At 41.9% G+C, this 14,976-nt stretch overlaps 1 protein-coding gene across 8 annotated transcripts in view; it reads right to left on the bottom strand.

The window, feature by feature from the left end:
- ARL15 (ARF like GTPase 15) overlaps positions 1-14,976 on the bottom strand; it is a 158,188-nt gene that overhangs the window by 98,889 nt on the left and 44,323 nt on the right. The gene's annotated exons all lie outside the window — the stretch shown is intronic.

Here is a 14,976-nt window from a genome sequence, read left to right as displayed (position 1 = left end):
CAACTAAACTGGGATTCTTTTACAATTTGGGCAGGAAAGTCATTAAACCTTGGCTCCTTTAGAGAGCCTTGTGAGCAAATTTGTTTGACTAAAGGCCCCCCATTTTTTATTTAATTGAAACACCTTTATGACACTTTAGTCATTTGTTTCTAAGCAACTTATCCTGAGCAGCAACAAATATACAGTATAATAATACAATGATAAAAGATAGTTATCAAATATAAATGCCACCAACCATTATTATATTCTTAGACATAGAAATCATGACTCCATGTAACAGAAAACACAAAGATACATCCCATATAGAGTTACACAAATAAACACATGTTTTTCAATACATCTGATTATTAAAAGTGATGGCATGATCCTTATCTTCGATGGGAAAGTGTTCCATAGGAGAGGAGTTCTACAGAGAATACTGGCTTGTTGCGGGGGAGGGGGGGTAATCAGTAACCACTGTCTAGTTTCTTCTGTGGCACACCTTAGGCACACATAGACCCTAAGTAATGCAGACTTTAAAGGTTATCATCTTTACCTTAAATTACAATTTGAAACAAGCCAGTTACCAAGGCACTCTTGAAATACTGATGTTACATGGAATAAATTACCTAAATTGCCCTGCCTAATAGCAATAGCATTTAGACTTCACAGGGCTTTACAGCCCTCTCTAAGCAGTTTACAGAGTCTGCATATTGCTCCCAACAATCTGGGTCCTCATTTTACCCACCTCAGAAGGATGAAAGGCTGAATCAACCTTAAGCCTGGTAAGATTCGAACTGCCAAACTGCAGGCAGCTGGCAGTCAGCAGAAGTAGTTTGCAGTACTGCATTCTAACCACAGCACTGACATGACTCTTAACATTAGTATTTTGCACTAATTGCAGATTGCAGAAGATTTTCAAGGGCAGACCCCCATGCAGTGTGTGTTAGAGTAGTCCACTTGTGAGATGACAAGGACAGCCACTATTTCTACTCCAGAACAGTCACAGGTGTGTTTATTCTCCTCATGCACATGTTTACATTGATTGCATGTTTTTTATCTTTGCTTTTTACATTTTATTTAGTCATTTGTTTTTGTCTTGTGGTGTTTTTAACCTTATTGCCTGTGATAAACAACATTACTTCAATCTGTTTATAGTTTACCAAACATTTCTATGATGCAAACACCATTGCAAGAGTCATTGGTTTAACATTTTTATGACAGACGTACATTGTTCATGTCAGGCCAGCAAATGCATCTGCACTTTTCAAATGTGTATAAAATAGCAATAGCAATAGTATTTAAGACTTATATACCGCTTCATAGTGCTTTACAGCCCTCTCTAAGTGGTTTTAACCACTCTGCCACCAAATATGTTAGACTTCTTTTTCTTAGGTATGACTGAGTACACTTATAATAACAAGGCAAAAATGTGGTTTTGTGTGTGGGTGTGGGTGTTTGACATAGTCAGTTCATATACCATGGTTTGCAATTTTCTCTCTCTCTCTTTGTCTACTTGTTTAGGCACAGAACACATAGAAATGCATATACATAGAAATATAACCACATATATGTGATAATATTGAATTAAATAAACATGGTCTACCAATTAACACCAAAAACAATTTCCAAAAAGTTTGATCAAATTCCTTGGAATTTCTCTTCCATGCCATTTTGTTGAAAAAGAAATATTCATGTAAATCATTAAAATAATACATATCAATAATTTATTACTGCAGATCCTGTAAATTTATCCTTCCAGTGTTATATAATAATTCTTTTGGCTATCCCACATAATAAGTTCCCAATTCTTGATAACTAGTACATTCCGAATACTGGGATGATAGCCAACAAGGACATGTGCATCTCCTTGACATTCAAAAGCAATCTAAAATCATGTAACAACCCAAGTGGATTTCAATCCAAAATGTGAAAATAAGGGAACAGATCTATTCTCCTCCATGCTGCATCGAGAGCCCAGGATGGGTTGACTCTTTCCTATGACGTCATTTAGCTGAGTCTGTACTAAGATATAAAAGCCAGCCCCCGGGAGAGACCCCAGCTTTTGACTCAGCTCCTTTCAGTCAGTAGCTGTGTCTCTGAAAGCGTTCTGTTAGATAGCAATCACCAGCAATTTTCAGTACTTTTTTCCTCTCTTCAAGCAGCTCCCAGGAGAGCAGGGCTCTCTTTCTCTCTCTCTCTCTCCTGCAACGTTGGGAGCAGCATTACCAGAGCTCTGTGCAGGCAAGCTGGGCAGCGTCTGCAGACCTTCCCCACACCTGCAGTTTGGAGCAATCGTAAATACGATTGGCAAACTGATAAGAGCTCAAGCCAGCTGATCGTGTAGCTGGTTGCTGTGTTTTTCCCTTGCTGATTTGCTCGGGGCTCTGTATAGCCTAAGGAGCGATTCTTCAATCTTGGAGCCTGTTTCCTGTAGTCAGCGGCCATCTTGGATTCAAGCCTTCCACCACGAGGTGAGCGGCCATTTTGTAAGCCCGGGGGCCATTTATACCCTAAGGGGCTTAATAGAAACATTTCTAAACAGATTCTTTCCAATGCAAGAGCCTTTATTTTACAAATGGAGCAAGATAAGGCTCTGGCAGAGCTTTCCCGCCCAGTGGAACAGTCTCTTAAGCCCAATAGGATAAAAAGACGTAGGCAATGCACCCAATCAGTCCAGAGAGAGGTGGCTGCAAAAATCAACGGTAAGGCTCTAGCCCCTAAGAAGGCAACTCAGGCTGAATTGAGGGCAGAGAAGCGCAGACATGCAGCTCTAGAGAGGCAGTTCAACAGAACTATTCAACAGAAGGGAGTGCAACTACAGCATGTTTCAGGTGATACTCGTGGGCCCCAACCAAGCCCTCCCAGGGGAGGAGAAGTTATCTATGACCCTTTCCATCCTCCATCCTGGTCTCCTGAGGCTCTTGCTGTATAGTCAGATCCTCAGGATTTAAGCAGATCTGGGCCTTATTTCCAACAGGCTTCTGTGCCCTATGCTCCTCCCCCTTCCTCCAGGGCTCGAACCTCTCATCAATCTAGGCCTGAAGCCACCTTCACTCCCACAGCAGCGGGCCTTCGGTCTTCTGCCTCTACCTTTGAGCATAGACCAAGGGATATCCAAGATGTAGTCTCATCAGCTATTAGGCAGGGATTGGCTGAAGGCTTCAAGCAAATTCTTCAACCTCTGGAAAGGGTTCAGGCCCTTCTCCCTTCTCAATCTATAAGTTCCTTGCTTCATCATCCTGATTTACACAGGCCCCAGGACCTCAGGGTCCATTCTGCTCTACCAGAATGGGAGGAGGTTGATGAGGAAGGAAGGCCTTCACCATCTGAACACAGTTACTCCTCTCATTCAGAGTGTGAAGAGGGTGAGATTTTTGACCAAAATCTTTCAGAGGAAGAGGATTCTTGCCCAGAGCAGACATCCTCTGCATTGGTCTTCAAACCTACTCTCTTCAGACCATTACTCAGGGCCTTGGTCACTGCCAAGCTGTCGCCAGAGGAAGTGGCTCCCGAGCCACAAGGAAATCCCTCTAGCCAAGGGGATTCGCTCTTCTCCAAGCCTGTAGTGCATGCAGAGGTTTTGCCTTCTCCCATTTTGTTCCTGGACATGGTCAAGGAACAGTGTGCTTCTCCTTTGGCAGGTCCTCACCCATCTTCTCTGGATAAGCATTTCTACAATGTCAGCACAGCCCTGGACAATGCCCTGGCAGTGTCTTCTGTTGACATTCCGGTTCTGGCCTCGTTCTCATCTTCTGGCACTCCCACGGAGCCAGAAGATATCCTGAAACCAGATGATAAACGTTCCGAACAGACCCTCAAGCGCAATCACCAGGCCGTTGCTTGGGCTGTTCGGGCTTCAACAGCAGCATCCTTTTTCACGAGGGCATCCATACGGTGGCTGTGCCAACTCCAGAATAGATTGCCTGCTTCTGACGTTCAGTCTCACCAAGACCTTAATAAGATTATTGCAGTGGCGGAATTCACTGCGGATGCCACTCTCAATTCCGCCAAATTTGCATCCAAGGCCATGGCATCTTCTGAAGCAGCAAGAAGACTTTTATGGCTCCGAAATTGGCAGGCGGAGTCACACCAAAAATGGAAGCTGGCTTCAGTTCCTTTCGCAGGCGATAAGCTTTTTGGCGATGCTCTGGAACCTTATCTCATCGAAACCAGAGATAAACGTAAAATTCTCTCTTCCTCTGGGAAGAAAGCCGACTATTGCCCTGCTCCTTATCACCCTCCTGCCTTCCGAGCGGAGACCTCATCTCGCTTTCCCCGCTCTCACAGGCCATAATCCCAACACCAAGACCAACGGGCGAAAACATCTGGCACGCAACAACCTTCTACTGGTAAACGGCCCTTTCGGGGGGAGGGGGTCGTTCCTTCCGTCACTCTAAGTAATCCCTCATTCTCCCCACCCATTGGAGGTCACCTAGCCTTCTTTGCCTCCAAATGGGAGGAGTCAACGACGGACGCCTGGGTGCTCAGCACTGTTAGGTCAGGGTTACAATTGGACTTCCTAACCCCACCCCCCAAAAATTTTTTGATCTGTCCTGTGTCTCGGGACATATCCAGGCAAGCCCTCATGAATCAGGCCATTTAGCACCTTCTTGAAATCAGGGCTATTCAACCTGTTCCCCCGTCTCAATGGGGACGTGAGCTTTATTCTCGCCTTTTCATTGTTCCCAAAGCCTCAGGGGGTGGCGAGCCATCCTTGATCTAAAATTTCCCAACCAATTTGTAAAATGCAGGCGATTTAGAATGCAGACTCTGAATTCTATTTTAGAGAGCGTTCGGGAGGGCGACCTCCTCTCTTCCATTGATCTCATTGAGGCTTACCTCCACATCCCAATTTGGCCTCATCATCACCAGTTTCTCCGTTTCTGTTATCAGAATACCCATTACCAGTATCGAGCACTTCCCTTCGGCCTCTCATCGGCTCCAAGGGTCTTCACAAAGGTTCTGGCAGTATTGGTAGCATACTCTGCGTTCTATTCCAGTGAGGATCCAATGCTACTTGAGCGACATTTTGATTCTTTCCTCTTCCATCGTTGCAGCCCATTGGGATCTGCAAATTACCCTGTCTCCAGAGCCACGGATTTTCCATCAACACCAAAAAGAGCCAGCTCTCTCCTACAACCAAATTGCAACACTTGGGAGCAGTCATCGATACCATGTCGTGCCAGGTTTTCCTGTCCCCAGCTTGTGGAAAGAGCCTTGCAGAGATCATCAGTCAGATCCAGCAACATCAAATTGTCCCCCTGTCACTGCTGTCCAAACTTCTGGGGAAGATGGTTTCCTGTATTGGCATTGTCCTGTGGGCTCGGCTCTACTCTCAAGCCCTCCAATGGTTCCTGCTTCCCTACCAATGAGCAGGAACCAGCCACTCATCCATCAAGGTCCCACTCCCGCCACAAATCCAGAGATCTCTCAATTGGTGGCATTCCCCATCTATCTGGAGGGGACTCCTGTTCAGGGACCCAGACAGGCTAGTGATAACCACCGATGCCAGCCTCCTGGGTTGGGGTTCCCATATGCAGGGCCAGATAGCCCAGGGTGTTTGGTCCAGATCGGAACAGACCCTTCCCATAAATTGGCTAGAGCTCAGAGCCATTTTTCTGGCTGTCAAGCATTTCAGGCAATCAGTGACCGGCTCTCATGTTCCAGTCCTTACGGACAACATGGCCGCAAAGGCTCATGTCAACCAGCAAGTGGGGATGAGGTCCAAAGCCCTCATGAGAGAGGCTCTACGGCTGGGGTTATGGGCAGAAAAACACCTGTTATCGATCTCGGCGGATCACATCTCCGGGATCGACAACTTCCAGGCCGACTGGCTCAGCAGGAGCCTAGTTGACCAGGCAGAATGGTCTATTCCTCCGTCTCTCTTCAGGGACCTTTCCCTCAGATTTGGAACACCGGAGGTGGATCTTTTCTCCACTCCTCAAAACACCCAAGTCACCAGATTCTTCACCAGGTTTCCTTGCCAGGGAGCGGAGGGGACCAATGCTCTTTGGTGCAGATGGCCCAAGGGTCTCCTCTATGCCTTTCCCCCGCTTCCCATCATTCCGGCAGTAATTCGGAAGATGTTGGAGGAATGTGCGTAGCTCCTCCTCCTGGCACCCTACTGGCCAAGGAGGCCCTGGTTTGCGGACCTGGTCAATCTATCGGTGGCTTCTCCTTGGAGGATCCCTGCCCATCTAATCTCCCTACACCAGTGGGGCCTGCTCCACCCAGAGTCCCAGTGGTTCAAGCTGACTGTGTGTCACTTGAGCGGCAGCAGCTAGAGGAGGCTGATCTTCCAGAAAGGGTAATCCTCACTATCCTGGCTTCTCGCAAACCTTCTACAAGGCGCATCTATGATGCCACCTAGAAGGCTTTTTCCCGATGGTGCCTCAGGGAGGGTCTTTCTCCTGCTTCAGCCCAGTTGGCAGAAGTTCTTAGCTTCCTTCAGCATGGCATGGAGAAAGGTTTGGCCCCCAACACCTTACGCAGGCAGATTGCGGCCCTCTCCTCAGTCCTTTCATGGGGTTTGCTTCCTTCCTTATCCCATCACACTTCAGTCAGGAGGTTTTTGAAAGGGGCTTCCAACCTGCACCCTCCGGTGGTTCACAGGTATCCTTCCTGGGACCTTCATTTGGTCCTTGATGCCCTCACAAAGCCCCCCTTTGAACCCCTTAGAACAGTGTCTCTCCGTTTCCTGACTCTGAAGGTAGTGTTCCTTGTTGCCATCACTTCTGCCAGGAGGGTTTCCGAGCTTGCTGCTCTTTCCATCAGACAGGACCTTTGTTCCTTTCACGATGATAGGGTTGTTCTTCGTCTGGACCCCTCATTTATTCCGAAGGTTAACACCTGGTTTCACAGGTCCCAGGACATTGTTTTGCCTGACTTCTGTCCTCTCCCGCACCATGACTTAGAGCAGCAGTGGCACACGCTAGACGTAAGAAGGGCTCTTAGAATATACATTAAGTGCACTTCCTCCTTCAGGAAGTCAGAAGCCATGTTTGTTTCCTTTTCCCCCTCTCACTTGGGGCATAAGGCCTCTTCTCCTACTATTAGCAGGTGGGTCAGGTCTTACACTGAGCAGGCCTACAAAGCTGCGGCCCTTCTGGCTCCCCAAGGTCTGACGGCGCACTCTACCAGAAGTGTGGCCACTTCTGCTGCCTAGGCGACCCAAGCATCCTTGGAGGAGATTTGTCGTGCAGCCATGTGGACATCCCCGTCTCCTTTCATCAGACACTACCGTCTGGATGCTTTTGCCTCGGCGACTGCAGCCTTCGACAGATGGGTGCTTCAATGAGTGGTTCCACAATCGGTGTGATGAGCCAGACGAGGACCCGCCCGTGGACATGCAAGCTTTGGTATGTCCCATCCTGGGCTCTCGATGCAGCATGGAGGAGAATGGGCGTTGGTAGTAGTTACTGTGAACACCCTTTCTATCTATGCTGCGACAGAGCCCAGCCCCTCCCTTGATTCGTCCGGAGAGGGTAAGACATATTTCTGTATTTATTTTGGGCTTTCAGAGACACTTTTCAGTCTGTCAAGTATCTTCGCCGAAGCTGGGGTCTCTCCCGGGGGCTGGCTTTTATATCTTAGTACAGACTCAGCTATAATGTCATAGGAAGGAGTCAACCCATCCTGGGCTCTCTCGCAGCATAGATAGAAAAGGTGTTCACGGTAACTTCTACCAACGCCCACTTTTTGCACTTTATGTTTCCAATTTCTGAGATCTACCTCCAAAGGAAGGCTATTACAGTTAACTCATATTAAACATATTCTTCAATATCCAATATTTTCAGAATAAAATTTTACGCAGCACTATCCCCATCCTAAGATCAAAAAACAGATAGTTTAAATTGTTTTAAACAACCTACCACTGATTTTCCAAAAAAAAAGATGTTCCAGATTATTATTCCAAAAATTGTCTAAATGATTAATATTAATTTCATCAAATTCCTTCAATTTTTACAAACAGTTTTGTTGGCTTAAGAGGCTCAACTGTTTCCTCCAAAACCTCTACCAGATGTGGAACTTCAGAGGCCACATTTGTATCAAGAATAATCCAAATAACAAATGTTAAATTGAATACATTGCCAAAAAACTCATGCTTTTAAAATTCAAACTTAAGTCTTCCAAAAGTTTTAAAATTGCTGCATCAGAACTAGATTGATCAAAGTAAGAAAATTATGAGATCTCCAGTTCTATCCAAAAGAGATTTGGATTAGTAATTCAGGAGTTGTCATACTGTGTATTTTGTTTGCAGATGCTCTGTCAATCCTCTTGGCTTTATGGCTTGTCCAAGCAAACCAAATCTAAACAGACCAATGCAGTTCTTTAAATATATGATTTTAAATCTGTTTTTCTATTTATTTTCAATGTAAGCATTTTATTTGGTGACAAGCAACTTCACATTACTATTATCCCTAACCTATATCAATATAAATTGATTGTTCAGCAGAAGAGAAAATTTATTTATTTATTTATTTATTTATTTATTTATTTATTTATTTGTTTGTTTGATTTGATTTGATTTGTCAACCGGTTACAAGATAATAGGTATAAGTATAAACATGAGTAAGAATACAGGAAGTAAGGTATGAATAAATGGGAACAATAGGACAGGGACAGTAGGCACCATTGTGCACTTATGCACACCCCTTACAGACCTCTTAGGAATGGGGTGAGGTCAATGGTGGATAATTTGAGGTTAAAGAGTGGGGGTTAAAGGATGTAGCAACAGAGTCAGGTAGTGCATTCCAGGCATTGATCACTCTGTTGCTGAAGTCGTACTTTCTGCAATCAAGTTTGGAGCGGTTTACTTTGAGTTTGTATTTGTTGTGTGCTCTTGTATTGTTGTGGTTGAAGCTGAAGTAGTCATTGACTGGTAGGACATTGTAGCAGATAATTTTGTGGCTACGCTTAAGTCACGACAAAGCTACAGTTAAATACTCTGATCTCTATATACAATAGACACGACATGAAGAAGATAGAAAAGAAAAGGGATCCCCAAGGCAATATCAAGATTTATATGATATTAGCCATTTTCAACCCTGCCATGATGCACAATCAAGGATTTGTTATAATTATATTGGAAACCATTCAATAACTACTGCTACTCAATGTGAGATACACATTCAGAAAAAGCCTATAGAGGACCTGATTGATGGGGTCCTGCACTTGAAGATGCAATTCATTGCTATCAGTGAAAATAAAGCTTTTCTATCCTGCTTTTTTTTTTTACGTCCTCGTGATATACTGCAAAAGTAGTATTACTTTCTATTGCTTTTGCCAGATCCAAGGAAATATCATCAGCAAAAGACAGTCCTAAGGTTTAGGGAAACTAAGGGAAACATTGACACAAGATAGATCCTTCATGCTCGGGAAGTTCTTTAATGAGGTATTTTCAAGTTTAACCATCTCTGCAGATACGGGTGTAGAAATTTCATGAATACAAAGGCAAGTTAAAATTTTTAAAGTTAAAAATGGAATAAAAGAAAATATCCAGGAGATGACGCCCATTACAAATTATATCCATTATAGGTCATTATTATGGACCTTTCAAAACATCTCAAGAAGAACTTGCTGTTTAATTGAGTACAGTACAACACAATCTCACAGAAAGAATTACACTAGAAAAAGTCCTACTAGAAGACTCTTTTATTTTGCCAAAACCAAGGTACGTGCTTGTCACATTTATAATAGCTCAAATGCCAAAACAAGTTAGAAAACAGAGCCTGGTATTTTATTCCTGGTCTGTAGCACTAATGATTCACGAGATGTGAACCTAGCAAAATAATTCAAAATATTATATCACCTGTAATCAAAAAAACATTTAAAATTTCCCTATATTCTTTATGAAACTGGCATCTATTTACTTATTCTGTCTACCCTGTACCTTCACATTATTGGAGATGATGCTCCTATACAGAACTTTTAGCCTAGACTTCTAGGGTTTTTTAAAAAGGATTTTTAGTTTTATACCTACATTTTATTATTCTTAAGTGTAATAACTGGAACCAGAAATCAAGAGAGGGAAGCATACTTTTTTAATAAAATAAAATAAATTAAAAACTGAATGTACATTCAGTTAAAAGAAACATGATAGTATCCATAACTTTTCTTAGCTTTGCCAATAAATATTACCAGACCCTAACAATGATCCTATTGATTAAGGATCAACCCACTAAGCCACACCCAGCAAACCGGTGGTAAAAATCTTTGAATCCCACCACTGGTCAGGACTACTGTCATAAATAAGACATCGCACCTTAGAGCTGCATCACTCAGCAACAGGGTACCTGGTCCCGATTACTGTTTGTAAGTGAGGATTATCTGCAAACCAGAAGCATTGTCTTCTTCAAGAACACCCTGGTTTTCTGATCATTTATAGCTAATACACACTAAGCCCATACTAATGTTTTGGATTTTAGGAAACACAGTATTTGCGTAGTTTTGATTTCTAGCATTTCTTTATATTTGCTTATTCAGAAACAGTGCTGAACACTCAGATTACTCTTGCCTTGTGAACTGACTGCTGAAAAACAGCCCTTTGCCAATGGTAAGAGCTGTCCAAGGGTAAAACCTCCAGGATGCCTAAGAGAAGCAAATGAGAAGATGGCATTGTCATATTCTAAAGGCCACAGTTCTTTCCAATCAGATCTAACACAACTTATCTTGTGCTGCCATAGGAAACTACATTGCTTTTTCCTGGAAATATTATAAGAATATAAATATGTGTATATTCTTCCCATTCTTTTTGAATTCGTATTTTTTTAAGCTTTATACTATTTTCTTGGCTTGAGGATGCTAATAAGAAAGATTAAACACTGTGAACCAGAATTATAGATATAGAAAGCAAAATGAGGCAACACTGAAAATTCATCAAAAATGAAACTATTAACAGAATAAATGAAATTTGGGTGTTATGAACTCTGTACATAAATCATTTTTTAATTATCAAGCAAGATGTATAATGAAATCTAATATTGTTTTTCTAACAATTTAAAAATGGCATATACAGTGTGGGTCGAGTTCTGTGTAAAAAAGAACAAACATTAAAACTCATTACATACAACAAATTGTTTTCTGCTCTGTATGGTAGTCAGTATTATGTTAATTGGATAATAAGGATGAGATATTTCTTCTTTTCCTTCTGACACAATCACTGGTATCTTGAAGATCTAAACCTTTAAAAATGTACTTTATTGATATGCTCATCTGACATTTGTATATATGTAAAGTCACAAAATAGGCCGGGGAAAAATACTGAACAAATTCACCTCTAGCTAGATAAAATTTGGAAACATTGGTAAAAATTAGCACCTAAAAGTTTTTTATGAAACTATTTACAAATAACTTCCTATTTTATTTATAGCAGTGCATAATATTCCATATTTCAAATGTTATCTAGTATAACGTCCAAAATATTAATCCAACCACTAAATCTTAACTATTAATCAGGCAAGTACCATTATGAATACAATAGAATCTCAAAAATTACACCACAACCAAAACCCACCACAGAACAAGATAGTACAATATTTATAATAGATGGAAAGAAAAAGTTTAACAAAATACAAATGCTTTTACCAATTCACTGCCAAAAAGTGAAGTATGCATGTTTATGTAATAATTAGCAATAGTAATGGAACTTGGACTTATATATCGCTTCATAGTGCTTTAGAGCAGTGGTCCCCAACCTTTTTTGTACCAGGGACCGGTTTCAAGCAGAAACATTTTTTCAAGGACCGGGGGAGAGAATCCGAGTTTGGTAGTTTGCTTGCAGACGTTTCATTACCTGACTAGGTAACATCTGATGTTGTTACCTAGTCGGGTAATAAAACGTCTGCCAGCAAACCACCAAGTTCAGGGAGCGCCTCGGCCCTGCCTCCCTCAGCCCCATCCCTCAGGTGTCTCCCTCCCTCCCTCCCTCAGGTGTCTGCCTCGTTCCTCTCTCAGTCACTCTATCGCTCCTACAGCAGCCCAGGAAGAAACTGCTTCAAAGAAGCCGGGGTGGGGGGTGGGGTGGCTTTCCTGTCGCCACAGCTTCCCGAGTGCCCGTTTCACCCCCACCCCGCCCGCCCGCCCGCTCGCGGTTCAATCCACAGTGCTCCGTTCTACCTGCCTGCCTGCCTGCCTTCTTCGTTTCGGAGCAGCTTCGGCTGATAAAAAGAGGCGAATAGTTATTATTCTCAGCGAAGCTGCTCCCAAACAACCAGACAGGCAGGCAGGCAGAACGGAGCACTGTGGATTGAACCGCGAGCGGGCGGGCGGGGTGGGGGTGAAACGGGCGCTTCGGGAAGCTGCGGCGACAGGAAAAGCCACCCCCGGCTTCTTTGAAGCAGTTTCTTCCTGGGCTGGTGGAGGAGCGAAAGCGACTGAGAGAGCTGAGCCAGAGAGCAGGACAGGCTTCGGTTGCTTCCTCCCTCCCTTCTTTCATTTGTGTCCTTGATCCCGATCCCAGCAGCATTCACCGAAGGCGAAGAAAGCCGCCATTTTTAAATTTTTTTTTCTGCGGCCCGGTAAAGAGTGCTCCACGGCCCGGTGCACGGTCCGCGGCCCGGTGGTTGGGGACCCCTGCTTTAGAGCACTCTCTAAGCAGTTTAACAGCCAGCATATTGCCCCCAACAATCTGGATCCTTATTTTACTGACCTCAGAAAGATGGAAGGCTGAGTCAACTTTGAACCAGAACTAAACTCCTGGCAGTGGGCAGAAGTAGACTGCAATACTGTATTCTAACCACCGTACCACCACAGCTCTTAGAATTATATTCAGTCCTAAGTTGCTTGATAGCTAGATGAGCGACATAAATTTAATAAATAAGTCTTTAAACAATTGCACAGTATAAAGTTAGAGTTAAGTCTAACCTATAGTTAAATATAGAAAAATGCTTATTGTTTATTTGAATTATCATTCTAGTTCAAATACTGAATTGCTAGATACTTTAAGAAAGTATACACAGAAAGAATAAAGGCACTTATAAAATAATAATCCTTGATTAAAATAATAAAATAATAATCTTGATTGTATTTTGTCCCCCAGCAACTTCTGGTCAGTAGCTTACTGCTTGTTAACATGATTCCATTATGGAATCACTACTATATGTTAACATGATTTCCATTATGGAATCACTGCTTGATTCCATTATGAAGTAATGATTAATAAATTTTGCAAAATCCACTCTGTAGTTTTGCTAAATACTTTAGCTTGTGTAACTTGTGGCAATGGACTTCATTAGTTCAACTATGTGTGGAATGGAACAACTTCTCCTATTTTTCAGATTTGATTGATCATCAGATTCACTGGATAAGTTGTAATATCATAGGAAGGAAGAACAAAATATTCAATCATTTTAGAAAAATTAGATCATGACTTCCTTCAGCCATTCCTCTTTCCAAAATAACAGTTCAGTTGTAGTTTCATTTGCCCCTTCTTTATTTTTTATATCTATTAATTGTTGTTTGTTTGTTAAGAATCACCAGTGTAGAATTTTCCCCAATTTGTATTATAAACACTAGTAGTTAAGACATCTTGTCACAATATTAAAAACAATTCCAGTAAAATCACTACCATATCAGTAGGATACTATATAGTAAAAAAAGAGCACAAAAGGGAAGGCCTTGCTTTCCAGACCTTTAAATTGATACAGACAAAAGAATATTTCAACAACTTGTTTTTTAAAAAAAGGCTTTAAAATCTAGTATCATTTATTTGATGTGGACTCAAAAGTACATCAGCAAAAAAATGAAGTTGGGGCCCATAGTGTAAAAGAAGAACATTGGAAGTTTTAAAATGTTTTAATTCTGATAATTTGTCATATCACTGTTAAATATTTTGAGATATCTCATGAAAAATACAAGGTGTGACCTTTTTCTATAGTTCAAATGGCTACCACACACATTCTTTTTTTCCATCACCACCAACATTTTGTTATTATCAAAGATCCAAATTCAGAAAAAAGTAACTGAATCACAGAACAGTAAAACAATCCTTATTGTGTACCATTAAGTCAGTGTTGACTCTCAGCAACTAGAAAAACAGATTTTCTGTATGACAATTTGCCCCCAACCAGATCCTTCAGCACAACTTGTTCATTCCCCCAATGTACCCATCACCAATAAAACAATCCCTCCACCTTGCTACTAGCTAATTCGTCTTCCATCTTTCTGAACATTAGAGTTTTCTCCAAAGAGCTAAGCTGTCAACTTTGGAAGCCATATTCCACACTGCCACATAGCCTGAGAAAGTGGGAGGGGGATGATTTCAATTGAGGAGTTCTAAGTAGACAAAATAAAATTATTTTGGTAGTTCAAGGTTATTAAGTGTGGCGCAGGATGGAAAAAGGATCTTACACTGGAACGGATCGTGATTGGTCCATGTGATGTGATGATGGTAAAAAGGGGATGGATTGTAGTTTGGGACATTGTGGGAAGTCCGGTGAAACTTTTAGTTTCAAGATTCCACAGATGTGCCAGGTGCTATTCTAATAAGATAGATAAGATAAGATAAGATAAATTTATTGTCATTGTGCTCAGGAACCTGAGAACAACGAAATAAGGTTATATTAATAAAGGTACTTTTGAGATTATGCTTGTCTCAGAGTTACTGATTGGAATGGAGGTTTGCTGGAATGCTGACATAAGCCTTCACATAATGTTTCTGAAATAAGATAATTTGAGCTTGGCTTTTTTTTTTTTTTTTTTGGTACCTTGAGTGAAAACTCTGAGCTGATTTGTACAATGATCCATTGGTTTGTTTTTGTGGCTTTCCGTGATATTCTCAGCAGTTTTCTCCAAAGCCAATTTTTAAATGCATCAATTCTCTTACTATTCTTCTACTCAAAAGTCCAACTTTTGCTTCCATAGAGTGTTACAGGGAATACCAGCGTCTGCATTATTTTGATCTTTGGAGATATAATCATATTACAGCATTTGGATATCTTTTCCAAGGCCTTCATGTCAACTCTACCAAGTGCTAGTCAAAAATAATCCTTACTA

The sequence above is a fragment of the Notechis scutatus genome, chromosome 2 (assembly GCF_049901735.1).
Source record: "Notechis scutatus isolate UNSWTSFEM ecotype Mainland chromosome 2, rNotScu1.2, whole genome shotgun sequence".
Lineage (NCBI taxonomy): Eukaryota > Metazoa > Chordata > Lepidosauria > Squamata > Elapidae > Notechis > Notechis scutatus.
Note: the sequence above shows the minus strand (reverse complement) of the source record. Positions and strands in the feature narration are given on the sequence as shown.